This window comes from Schistocerca gregaria, chromosome 1, assembly GCF_023897955.1.
Source record: "Schistocerca gregaria isolate iqSchGreg1 chromosome 1, iqSchGreg1.2, whole genome shotgun sequence".
In the NCBI taxonomy this organism is placed as follows: Eukaryota; Metazoa; Arthropoda; class Insecta; order Orthoptera; family Acrididae; genus Schistocerca; species Schistocerca gregaria.
In genome coordinates, this window is record NC_064920.1 from 174,412,515 (window position 1) to 174,425,472 (window position 12,958).

The 12,958-nt window shown below is 44.8% G+C and overlaps 1 protein-coding gene across 1 annotated transcript in view; it reads left to right on the forward strand.

Moving 5' to 3' along the window:
- LOC126336196 (EGFR adapter protein-like) overlaps nt 1-12,958 on the forward strand; it is a 1,052,725-nt gene that overhangs the window by 631,818 nt on the left and 407,949 nt on the right. The gene's annotated exons all lie outside the window — the stretch shown is intronic.

Sequence of the window (12,958 nt, forward strand, 5' to 3'; positions counted from 1 at the left end):
ACGAAATGTGTGGAAATCAATTCCCCAAGGCAAAGGGTGGTTTCATTGATGCTCTATGCCACCCCCTGAAGCCATTTTGTGTCCATTCTGAGCGGTGGTACGCAGGAAAGTTTTCCTCTGCAATTCGTAAGAAAGTCGCATGATTTCAGCGCTGGACGTCACGGTTCTGACCTCCACTGCAGCGGCAATAGAAGGTGTGATATGCAGATAAGAAGGGGTGTGACGACCTTCCCATCATTTGAAACGTCCGTGGTGATGTTGGGCAGCGTGGTATAATATGGTGCCAATGTAACATCAGCTGATCTTTTTTTCACATGTATCAACATCTCTCTGTTTGACGCGTCTCCGACGGTACTGTGGCATGACGTCACAACGTTTGCATCATTACAGAGAAAGTCTATAGGCAACTTTGGTCCAAATGTCAAACAAAGCATCGGAATGGCAGACAGTTATGTTGTTTCGAAAAAGTGATTCTTTATTTTGTTATGGAATAAAGAACGGAGAGAAAAAAGAAACTTAAGGTACAGCTTGATTAAAAGAAGAGAGAGATTATTGTGACAAATCCGGAAGCATAAAAAGAATCGGCAGCTTGGTAAAAGTGAGAAGAGTGTGTGTAGGCTGTAGTCGCTCCGAAGAGATGGGTTGCACAGGGTATAGTAGCGTGGAGAGTTGCATCAAGCTAGTCTTCAGACTGAAGGCTACAGCAGTGTGTACTGATCAGCCAAAACTTTATGACCACTGCCCAATGCGACACTAGATGCCGCCTTGCGGCGTTGTAGGCTCGCTGTAACCAAAGTATGTAATCGGAGCAGACACGGACGGGGCATCGCCCTAGGGAAGATATGGGCCGTAACTGGATGAATCCATTGAAATAAATGATTCTGACAAAGGGTAGATTATTATACACAGAAAAGGGCGAAGCTGGTCGAATGTTCACGTACTTCCATCATATACGGAAAGCGGTAAGACAGCGAAACTACCACTAGGCGCTTAATCGATGGAAACCCACGATTCTTCACAGAGCTTCGAAGGCTTGTCTGCTCTACGGAGTAGAATGGTGATCCGTGGCATCTCAGCTGGTAGAGCGCAATGATGGTGTACGCACAAGTGTTTTGGAGAACACCGTTCTCTGTACATTGTTGAACATGGTGCCCCGCAGCAGACCACTCATACGTGTTCACATTTTGACCCCACGACATCGTCAGTTACGATTGCAGTAGGCACGGGACCATCGGGATTCGACAGTCAATCGGTGAAAGCGCATCGGCTCTTTGGACGAGTTACGTTATTGCTACACTAGACCGATGGTCGTCTCCACAAACGCAGCCATAGAGGTAAACTGTGGCCCAAACGTGCAGCGCGCCACGGATACACGCTGATGGGAGCAATATTATGCTGTGAGAGACATTCCCCTGCTCTTGCATGGGACCTGTAATAGTAATCGAAGGCGGGCTAACAGCTGCTGACCACCTGCATCCCTTCATGCTTGATGTCTCCCCCGAGGGGTGTCACAATTGTCCGTGTCTTGGAGCCAGAACCGTGCTACAGTGGTCTGAGGAGCATTGTAGTGAATTTACGTTGAGGTCTCTGCGACCAGATTCGCCTAACGTAAATCGTATGGAACGTATCTGAGCCGCTATGGGGCGCCTTCACCTCGTATGTAGAATCACTGATGTATTTCGTTCCACAGTCGGACAAGCAAGCTATTACCCCGAGGGTCATGATGTTTTTCGTCATCGAAGAACGTGCAACTGGTAATCATTTGCATTCATCCTCCACACATTTAGTCGAGATGTACCACAAATGGTTCAAATGGCTCTGAGCACTATGGGACTTAACATCTGAGGTCATCAGCCCCCTAGCACTAAACTAAGGACATCACACACATCCCTGCCCGACGCAGGATTCGAACCTGTGACCGTAGCAGTCGCACGGTACCGGACTGAAGCGCCTAGATCCGGTCTGCCACAGCGGCCGGCAGATGTACCACACTCTAATGGCTTACAGTAGGCAACATCGGGCGATGTTGAGCGCAATATGATTGGTGAGGCTCAGTATCTTATCGTTATATGAAGTTATCTAGGCGTACATGGAAGAATGCACTATATTCGAAGTTATTAGTATCTCCATGTATGGAGAGTATTGCTGCTTCGCAAATATCCGCTCTAGTTGCATAACGATTTTTTTTGTTTTAGCTCATGACCGCTTTCGTCTTTTACGTTGTAGCATTTTGCTACACTGTAGTGAAAAAACGACTCGTACTTAAATTTTATGTGTAAAGTTGCCTCATCATTTCGCCAGAAAGAGATCAGCAGAATTTAACGGTTGCAGTTGTTTCATCGTAGATCTGGCCGCACATGGCGGAAACACGTCAGAGCGAGTGCTCCCTTTTATGTGCGCCGGCTGCTCCCATTAAGCGGAATGTACGGAGGCAGTGCCTATAAATTGTCCCCGGACCGTAACCGTAAAGCTGACGTTAAAGGTTGGTCATAACGCACTCCCTTGGAAGGCCACTGCGCGAGTGCAGAGACTGACGGATGTAACAGCGTGTGTACTCAGCATTAAGATGTTCCGGACCTCGTACCTGCGTAGAAAGCAACAGGGAAGAGGCTTAGATTTAAACCAGCCGTCTATGACGGTATCATTAGAGACGGGAGGCCAGCTGGGATTGAGGAAAGATGGTAACGGAAAACTTATATGTCCAAGTCAGTGGTGTCACCCCGAAACAGCTAAATATACAGGTCTACGTGGGGAACAAACCTGTTGTTCGCCTAGATGGGAATCCAGTGTCATGGCTGCCTTAGCCACTTACTTTAGTAGGCAACAGATTTTAGAAACCAGTTGTCGCCACCTATGGGTGACATACAAGGAAACCCTCGACTGGGAAGCCGCAGAAGGCCAAAGATGTTTACAGTATTGGACCGTCACATGTTGTCTAATCAACCATGCAACAACAATATTGGCTGCTAATGGCAACAGGGGACGGGGCTAAAGGCATCAAATGGTAAGCACAGCATGAGGTTACGGAGCGTAGTAAGCGCAACAGTGCAACAGTGCAACAGTGTTGATACAAAGCAGAGCGATGGAAACGATAAACAAAGCACGCATTGCATTATGTCTACAACAACAGTTTCCGAAGTTGATACTTCGTCAGAAAAGAGCACGAGTAATTTCTCAGAGCGAGAAATAGTTGCAAATGAAATCTTGGCGTTGCTTCAAGATTAGTGAAATGTGTGGTGTCATATGTGCTCGACTGCGCAGACAAATTAAGTGAGGTATACAATGATGATTTTACGTGCTTAGTAAGTGAAATTGATTATGAAACAGTTGCCGAACCATGTAGTTCATCATCCTTGTCGGACAAGGCGCCACAAATCCCGTCTCCAGCGAAACGTAGTAAAGGACACTCGTTCAAGGAGAGGGTACTAAACACTACTACCAACGTGGAAGATCATCGCAGCATAGTAACAAAACAATGATGAACAGATTTTGAGTAAATCAACAGCAATATGATCGTGTAGTGAATAAGAAAAATTACGGGTATTCAAGGGAGGACAAGGCGCACTTGTTACAAACACTGGTGTTTCTGCGTTTCAGTTTACAGGATGACCATTATGATGACCTACTGCGTTATTCACATGAAATTGCGGGCGACATACGTTACAGTGGTCTCAACGGAAATAGTGGTTGGTTACATATCTTCAGTGCTGCAGATCAAATGGCCCGAGCACTATGGGACTTAACATCTGAGGTCATCAGTCCCCTAGACTTAGAACTACTTAAACCGAACTAACCTAAGGACATCACACACATCTATGCCCGAGGCAGGATTCGAACCTGCGACACTAGTAGCAGCGTGGTTCCGGACTGAAGCGCCTAGAACCGCTCGGCTACAGCGGCCGGCAATGCTACAGAACTGGAAGATATATGATAACGAAATTTCAAACAAAACGTCAGTTTGACAATCCACAGCAAACTGACGAATCGTCCGAAAATTTGTAGGTGAGATAAACAAACTTGTCCCGTCGTTCAGCAAGGAATTTGTGTTCAGCCGCGAACAATCGGGATTTGAAGAGAAAATGCATATGAAAAGAATCGCGGAAATGATATAGTTACCAAGAGAGTTGTATCAATATCAACTAATTGCCTGGAGAGTTATTTGTTGAGCTGCTAGAAGCCGCTCTGCAGACGACGATTTCTCCTCGTGTGTGTGATCTTGCAAGCACTGTAGGGAATATTTACGTCACAGCAAGAAAGAGTATGAGCACCAATAGCTGATTAAAATATGTTGCTTTTGCCTGATTCCTCGTCAACGTATAAAATTCGTAATCCTTTAGAGCGTGTCTGTGACACTGCAGTTCGTACCACCTGGATCCATTGGAAAATTCAGCCTCTTGATGTCTGTTTTTTCCTTGCCCATAAAACATATTATTGCACTATCTGCAGCGAGCCTTAACGAATATACATTTTCACGATAAGCTCCACGACAGACTGTTTCGTATTCAGCTACATGCCATCACATCACAGAAAAAGTTATGATGGCACATACGTGATTTGCCCAGAAAGTTATTTGAAATCTCCCGAGTGAGCGCGCCGAGTTTCCGTCACTTCCGACAGGTAGCGTAGCTCCAGGAGATTTTCAAAACGGCGTGTGTAGTTGATGTACGTTACGAGTAACATGCCGTCATTGAATTGTTCGCTGTAGAGAAAGAAACTGTGGGAAATATTCACAAACGCTTGTGCAATTCTCTAAAATCTCCACTATTTTTCCGTACGTTCAGCCTACGGTTCATTTTAGAAAGTCACGTTTGCTACAGAAGGGGTGGCCAATAGTCAGGCGCCGGCGCATGTAACTTCGATGGTCTGTAGCGTTGCTGGATGCCGTTTCCGGATGCGGGATCCTGTCTTCGACTTGTTCGTCAAGACATCCTGTACATCTTCTCGAAGTTCGACGCAACATTTCTATGACACACTGTACAAATCTTGTGTGAACACGAGTAGACGAAGGGATGGGTTTATAGGGTAGGTTTTGAGACATCAGGGAGTCATCAGCTGAGTATTGGAGTGAGGAGTGGGGTAAACATAAGTTGAAGACCATGAGATGAATACAGTAAGCAAGTTAGAATAGATGTAGGTTATTCGCAGAGGAAGAGGCTTGTAGAGGGCTGAGTAGCATAGAGAGCTGCATCAAACCAGCCTTCGGGCTGAAGGCCACAACAAAACAACATGTAAATACGTAGAAAAATAGTTGATTTAACCGAAAAGACGTCAATGGAATATCGGTGTTGTGTGGACTAGAAAAGCGGAGACGTGACAGCTGCAGAGTAAACGTTTCATGAAGAAGAGCGTTTGGGAGGACTGTGAGACGAGTGTATGGAGAATATTGTGGAAGAAACTGCTAATTCAGTAAAGAGTAGTTCTTTGACAGAGAAGTTAGTGTTCTCTGGCGCTTTCCTTTCGACGTTGATTAACACGCATTTCGCGATCGGACACGACAGCTCGCAGTGCGATGGGCAAAAGGACGACGTCCTTGACATTCCACTCTGCTGACACCCCCGAAAGATTCAAACTGTTTTTTAGGACATCGCGGATCTGCATACCCTCTGAACGTTATCACACCAATTTGGAGAGCAGCGGCGTCACGCGTCAATGGGGCTCGAAGCAGGCGGGCTGAGAAAGTGTGACCTCCCTTTGACATTGCAGATCATGTGCGGATTTCGTCGAATAGTTTTGAATGGTATCTAGTCGTTCCACCCCGTATAGCGGTAACTCTACACTCCGAAACGGTCATATCACGTTCAACTCAACTGTATTTCAACCCACTACGTCATTAGAGTATGGTTGAATCGTACGGTGGTGTCGGCAGTGTTGCGCGCTGTCAAGAACGTCGTCTCGTTGCTCACTGCACTGGGAACTGACGTTTTAGACCGATGGATGTGTGGTGATCAACGCCACAAGAAAAGGGATGGTTTCATTGGCGCCCTTTATGCCACCCCCTGGACCCTTTTCCTGTAGACACTGACCTGCTGTTTGTTTGAAATGTTTTCATCGGCCACCCTGAGAAGACCTCGTGATTACAAAACTGGGCATCGCGCTTGTGATCTTCAACAAAGGCAAAATATTTGTGAGAGAGAATGTGACGACCTGCCATTATGTGACACCACCACGGTGGTGTTGGGTAGAATTATAGTGAAATTTGGCGCTAATGTGGCATCATTAACCCACTTTACATCTCACGTCAACATGTGAGTTGTGGCATTTTTTACCGTGTGTCACGGAGCCCTAGTGTGACGTCGCTGAGCGCCACACTTCTGTACCGCTCACAGAAAAGTTGCAAGGCGCATTTCAGCCAAGTTTCAAACTTGCAATGCGAGACAACGATGGGGTTCCGAAAAAGTGACCCTATAATTTTATTGCATGTCTTGATCGTACTTTAGTGTAAATAAACCATTCGTTGTAGGGACAATGTGTTCAAAGCTCATATTTTTACTCTCTGTATTGGATTAATAATTACGTAAAAGAATAACTGGGAAAGTATATAAGCGACTGACCATAATAATAGCATTACCATTGATTTCTCTAGAGTCCAAAAGAAGAGTTGAAGGACTGGTACACCCTTTTTTGTCTCTACAGGCCACAGAATTTGTACTACAGATGGTTATACGTACCACAGTACACACTGAAGAAGTTGAAACTTACATGAAACAAAAACATCACTTTTCTAATGCTGTTGGTTGCAATATGAAAAGTGTTGGACGATAAAAAAATAATAAGGTGAAGGTAATAAATCCAATTAAATCGGTCGATACACCCGTAAATGTGGATTTCATAAAGTTTTCTTAGCTCTCTGTTTTAGAGGGAATACAGGAAAACTGCATCTTCAAAACTAATTAATTTATAATAACTTATGATGACGCCATTTTGAACACATTTTTTTCCATCTGGTACAAGGGAAGAAAAAGTAGCCTAATACTCCCTGGATCGACCTTAATGCTAGGAACTGGAGATTATCAAATTATTCTTGTTAGACAGCGCTGTTGACGCCTAATAAGCTATTTCGTTAAGCAAAAGTATGGATACAAGAAGAACAACTGTGGAAAATCACACCTATGCATTTGCCGCTTTGAATGCAGTTCTCTCTGCAAGGAGCAGGAAACCACAATTAAGACCCTACTTGTGGTTTAGATGCTATAAGGGTACTGGGAATGAATTGGCATATTTAACAGTTGTCCGTACTACTATAAGCATTATTACTGAATAGAAGATAATTTGACAAAGTAATGTCCGAGCGGTTCTAGGCACTTCAGTCCGGAACCGGGCGATTGCTACAGTCGCAGGTTCGAATCCTGCCTTGGGCATGGATCTGTTACGCTAGTTAGGTTTAAGTAGTTCTAAGTTCTAGAAGACCTCAGATGTTGTCGCATAGTTCTCAGAGCCATTTTAACCATTTGATAAAATAAGTACTTATGATGTGAAATCGAAATAAATGTCGGGAAAGCAATGACTATTCGCAGGGGGAAGGGAATTATCTTTGCCTAAAGACTGAATGGAATGAATTATGAATTAAAAGGAAACTAATAACTGGCAGCCGCATTACCTCATCAAGAAGAATCAGAGCATCCGAAGTAATAGCCAAATCCTCGTATGCACTATCTGGATCAGGACACGACTGTAATTAATTGAAAACCGTTCACATTTATTACTAATGATCACTTCCAGGTTCTTGCCACCGATGTGGAACGCAGTTGATTGATGTGCTGAAATCACGTCCTTAGAAACTGAGAGTACCGAACCAGATGAATGAAATGAGAGAGAACAATTGAAATTCATAGGCTCACCAGTTCTTGAGGGCTGAAGTAAGAAAAATTCTCCCTCATAGTGTCGACTGGTAAGAGTTGACTGGTAAGAGTTTGGTACCCTGTTTCTTTCTGTAAGGACAAGTGAGGGGGAGGAGGATGGGACTGTCGGGGAGGGGGGGGGGGAGGGGCCGTTCCCACAACTGAGGATAGATGTTGACTGTGGACATTGTATCATAGGCACAGTCCCTTTGACTGTTCAGAGATGTCACTAAACCCGCCCAAAGATGTACACAACCATGCATGAGCAGCGCCTATTAGACGGAGGGCGTCCGACAGTCGATCAGTTCCAGTCATTCTACCAGGAAGGAGACAAACGGGGCTCGTGTTGTCTGCAGTTCAACCATGCCTAGACGGTCAGTAGCACGTTTGGATCGAGTCCGCATTGTTGCTTTGTGCCAGGAAGAGCTCTCAGCAAGGAAAGTATCCATGCGTCTCGGAATGAACGAAAGCGATGTTATTCGGAGATACAGAAAGGCAGGAACTGTCGATGACAAGCCTCGCTCAGACCCCCCAAGGGCTGCTACTGCAGTGGATGACCGCTACCTACGGATTAGGGCTCGGAGGAGCCAGACAGCAATGCCACCATGTTGAATAATGCGTTTCGTGCAGCCACAGAACGTCGTACTACAACTCAAACTGTGCGAAATAGGCTGCATGATGCGCAACTTCACTCCCGACGTCCATGGCGAGGTCCATCTTTGCAACCACAGCAACAATCAGATTGCCCCGAAATCATGCCGAATGGACTGCTCAGAACTGGCAATACGTTCTCTTCACCGATGAGTGTCGCATATGCCTTCAACTAGACAATCGTCGGAGACGTGTTTATAGGCAACCCGGCCATCTGAGCGCCTTAGCTCTTTGGGTGTGGCACTATTTGGGGTCGACGTATGCCGCTGGTAGTCATGGAGGGCGCCGTAACGGCTGTACGATACGCGAAAGCCATTCTCCAATCGATAGTGCAACCATATCGGCAGCTCTTTAGCGAGGCATTCGCCTTCATGGACGACAACTCGCACCCACATCATGCAGATCTTGTGAATAACTTCCTTCAGGATAACGAAATCGTTCCACTAGAGTGGCCTGCTTGTTCTCCAGACATGAACCCTATCGAACATACCTGGGATAGATTGAAAAGGGCTGTTTATGGACGACGTGACACACCGACCATTCTGAGGGATCTACGTGTGGAGTGGGAAAATCAAGACCAACTTGTGGATAGTATGTCACGAGGAATACAGGCATGCATCAACGCAAGAGGACGTGCTACTGGGTATTAGAGGTACCGGTGTGTACAGAAATGTGGACCACCACCTCTGAAGGTCTCATGTTGAGCCCTATTTCAATTTTCTGTATAGGTTCCGGAACTCTCTGAACCGAGATGATGCAAAAGTTTTTTTGATATGTGTAACGAACAGATAGGCTACTGAAACGAACTGTCCGCCACCTTAATGACTTAAAATTTTGGTGATGAGATGATAATGGTTGAGAAACTGGGAGGATGATTCTCCGGTATCAAACTGAGGTGAGTAGGTGAATTATTGTTTCAGTTGGCGTGAAATTATATTGCTGTGTGGGCATGAGACCTGCTGTTCTCCTGGATGGAAATCCATTATAATCACTGCCTTAGCCACTTCCCAGCAAATATCAAAATTTACAAACCAGCCGTCGCCACCGACAGATGATATACAAGGAAGGTGGAACGTCGCAAAAGACCAAAGGTGTTTACAATATTCGACACCCGACATATTGTCTACCCAACCATGCTACCACAATACTGGCTGCCATTAGTAACAGGGGGAGGGGGGAGGGCTGGAGGTATAGATTGGTGAGCACAGCATGAGGTTACAGATGAAGTGCTTAGTTGACGAGTAACGCACAACAGTGCCACAGTGCAATAGGTGTTGATACAGATCATAACAACGGAAAGGATAAATAGAGCAAATATTGCCTTATATCTAGAACAACAATTTTGTCAGGAAAGAACCCAAGGAATTTCGCATAGCGAGAAGGAAGTAGCAAATAAAATATAGCGTGTCTTCAAGACTAGTCAGTCGAATCTATGGTGTCGTATATGATCGTCTGTGTCAGTTTATACGAATTTTTAATAAAACAAGTACCCAGAATTTTAGTAGAAGTGATTTGTTCCACGTCCATTCCTCAGTTCTTCCTTACAATTATTATTCGAAATTTTTATTTAGTTCTCCACGTTAATCAAAGAAATGAGGGTTCACAACTCGATTTTATTCAGAACTTGGATTTATAAAAAATGCAAAACATTTCTTTCATTTCTCGCATCGAGAACTTGTTCTGTAGCTTTTAAACATAGCTGCGGTATCTAGTAGCAGTTTGTCACTCAAAAAAGCATCAGTGGGGAAAATTGTAGGAACACGAAAGTACCATAATGTGCAACTTAAATGATAGAAGGTATTGAATGTATCAGTAACGAATCTAGCGCAAGGTAAGAAATTAAAGACACGAAAGCCTGAGGTATTTAAGGGCATTTGAGCAACCAGCACCACGGAGTTTTCTGCCATCCAGAAGCGGCATCTCTGTGAGGACGAATTTCGGACCACGGAGGAACTCGAGCAGGCAGTGTGTCACCATTAAGACCCAGCCCACGTCTCAGTTGCGAATGCGGTAGGGTGCGGGTCGCGCCGAGCCGGTCTCAGATGGCGCTCTTAAAACCGGATCTCTCTCTCTCTCTCTCTCTCTCTCTCTCTCTCTCTCTCTCTCTCCTCCCTCCCCCCCTCTCTCTATCTCTCTAACTTACTCACTCCATCTCAGCACATCTCTCCAGCATGACTAGTAGTCCTTCTCGGGTATCTCCTTAAGATAAGTGCCCCATGTATTTACAGTTTCCCCCCACCATTGCGTTTCTTAGTGCTCATTTCTCTGCCTGCTACCCTCGCCTTTATTCCTCCCCTCCCTCCCTCAATCGACCGATATTGTTTCGGTGGCAGGACGGAGGGACTCGGCGAGAATAACTTCACTTGTTTTCTTAAACAGCTCCGTATCCATTTCTGAAACGCCTCTCAGAACTTCTTTTTCCGTTTGTTCAATAACTTTGAAAAACCTCCCGGAGCTTAAAAAAACAAATAAAGGGCGCCGATGAATTGGCATCGAACGTTGTTCATACCCTGCTTTGCTCTCGTTCTCAGCTTTAAGTAGGCAGCTTACAGACTAAAACTTCTGCCGAGTCGAGAATTTTCCACTTCTCTCCCTCCAGTTCTGTCTCTGTCTCTCTCTCTCTCTCTCTCTCTCTCTCTCCAACATTTATGCCGCTCTCTCCGCCCAGTTTTCGCAGCTGAAGTACGTCTTTTCTGAGAAATAATGACCTTTACATGAAGTTCTTAATAGAAACGGTGGTATGAATGCCGTATTGCATTACCAGAGGCCCTCGCAAAGAGAAGCCCTAACGCGAAGCTAATTCCGCGATGGAAATTCGTGAAAACAGTTCTTTTTAACTTGGAAGGGGTGCTCAGACCCCTCGAGGAACAGGAATGTACGGCCAGTCGAAATGCGGCCCTATTATTTCGTGCAGAGATTTTATTCCTACTGGCTGTTGTGAAAATAATGCGATAACTGCTTTCACTATTGTATGAATATCTGGAAATGCGTCCCTTTCCCCTTCTCTGGTGCTAAACTTGATTCATCATAACCACTGGCAGCAATGGGGAATTTTTCTGTGCTGTCTTATCTTATTGACTGCTTTCATATTCAGGTCTACGCCTTGCGCGCGGTGCCCAAAAGTCGTCATAAGAAGGCGTTCAAAAGTCGTTATAAGAAGGCGTTCAAAAGTCGTCATAAGAAGGCACGAGTCATTCGTCGGCTTCCGATTTCTGTGTAGTGCATTGATGTGCGCACACTCCTCGAGGAAATGGGCTCCTGACACCCCACATTCAGGTCACCAGAAATCTGTGTGTAGATTTACAAAATATCGATTTTCAGGGTTTAAACACTGGTGTTTCAATACCGATTCTAAAGCCCTCGATGTATAGCAACGTCGATGTAAAAGAAAAAATATTGACTTTGATATCGGCAGAACAACCGAGCCGCGTGTTACCACTGTCAATAAGTTGTAACCTTCCCCCTTACTAATTGGTTAATACGATAATATGACCGTCATCGCGTATGCATAATGAGTTCGACTTTAGACGAGGCTATCGTTCCGAAGAAACTCTGTGGAGGGAAGTGTTCAACTGTTTATTCTAATAAGCAACCTCTGCTCATGGAAACGAAAAGGGGTACGACATGACTCAAAGAGTCCTCAACAAATGTAAATAGTTCAGAAATTAAGTAAAGCGCTGACCAGCACAATGGGGCACTGTCTGTCCAATCTGGGATACCAATGAATAAGTAAGGGTTTAGCTGTACGTGTGGTAACCAGAGGTTGTGGATAAAGAAGGCAATTGCCTTATAGCGTCAATACTCACTGACGTTAATTTGTAAGACGATATTTAAACTCATTATTGAAGAGTAAATGATTGACTGGAGACAGCTGTTTTGTTACGACAGGAATTAACAAACTCAGATTAACGTTTACTTACGTGCTCTACAAACAATACCATTAAGCTGCGGATACGAGTTCATAATCAGTTTTCTTCGCCAAAGCTTACCAATATACTGAAACATACACGATACGAATCAGAATATTCTGAGGATCACTCACGACAACTTGAAAAAAGTCTGAATTTTGTTTTATATTGTGGTCTCCATCGTGTTCATTGTGTGAAGAAATTTCGTTCATTTTATTTGCATGGTGTAAGGCAGGGATTTCCAACCTTTTCAGCTGGCGAACCCCTTCTTCAGTCGAAAACCCATGGCGGACCCCTAGTCAGTCAAAAGCACAGTAACTAAATTTCAGAGCGAAACCCATGGGAGCTCAAAGCTTCTTAATGCAAGTGACATGTTCCCAATGACCCCCCCCCCCCCCCCGAAGTATCAATAGTCTTTGATTTACAGATGAAAGAAAACAACTTGAAATTAACGATCCAATTTGATTCCCACTGTATCCAGACACTTACTAGTGCATTTACTCCCTTTGTTCAACACATTATAGCCTGGTTAAAATTACTTTGGTAATTGAAATTTCTCAC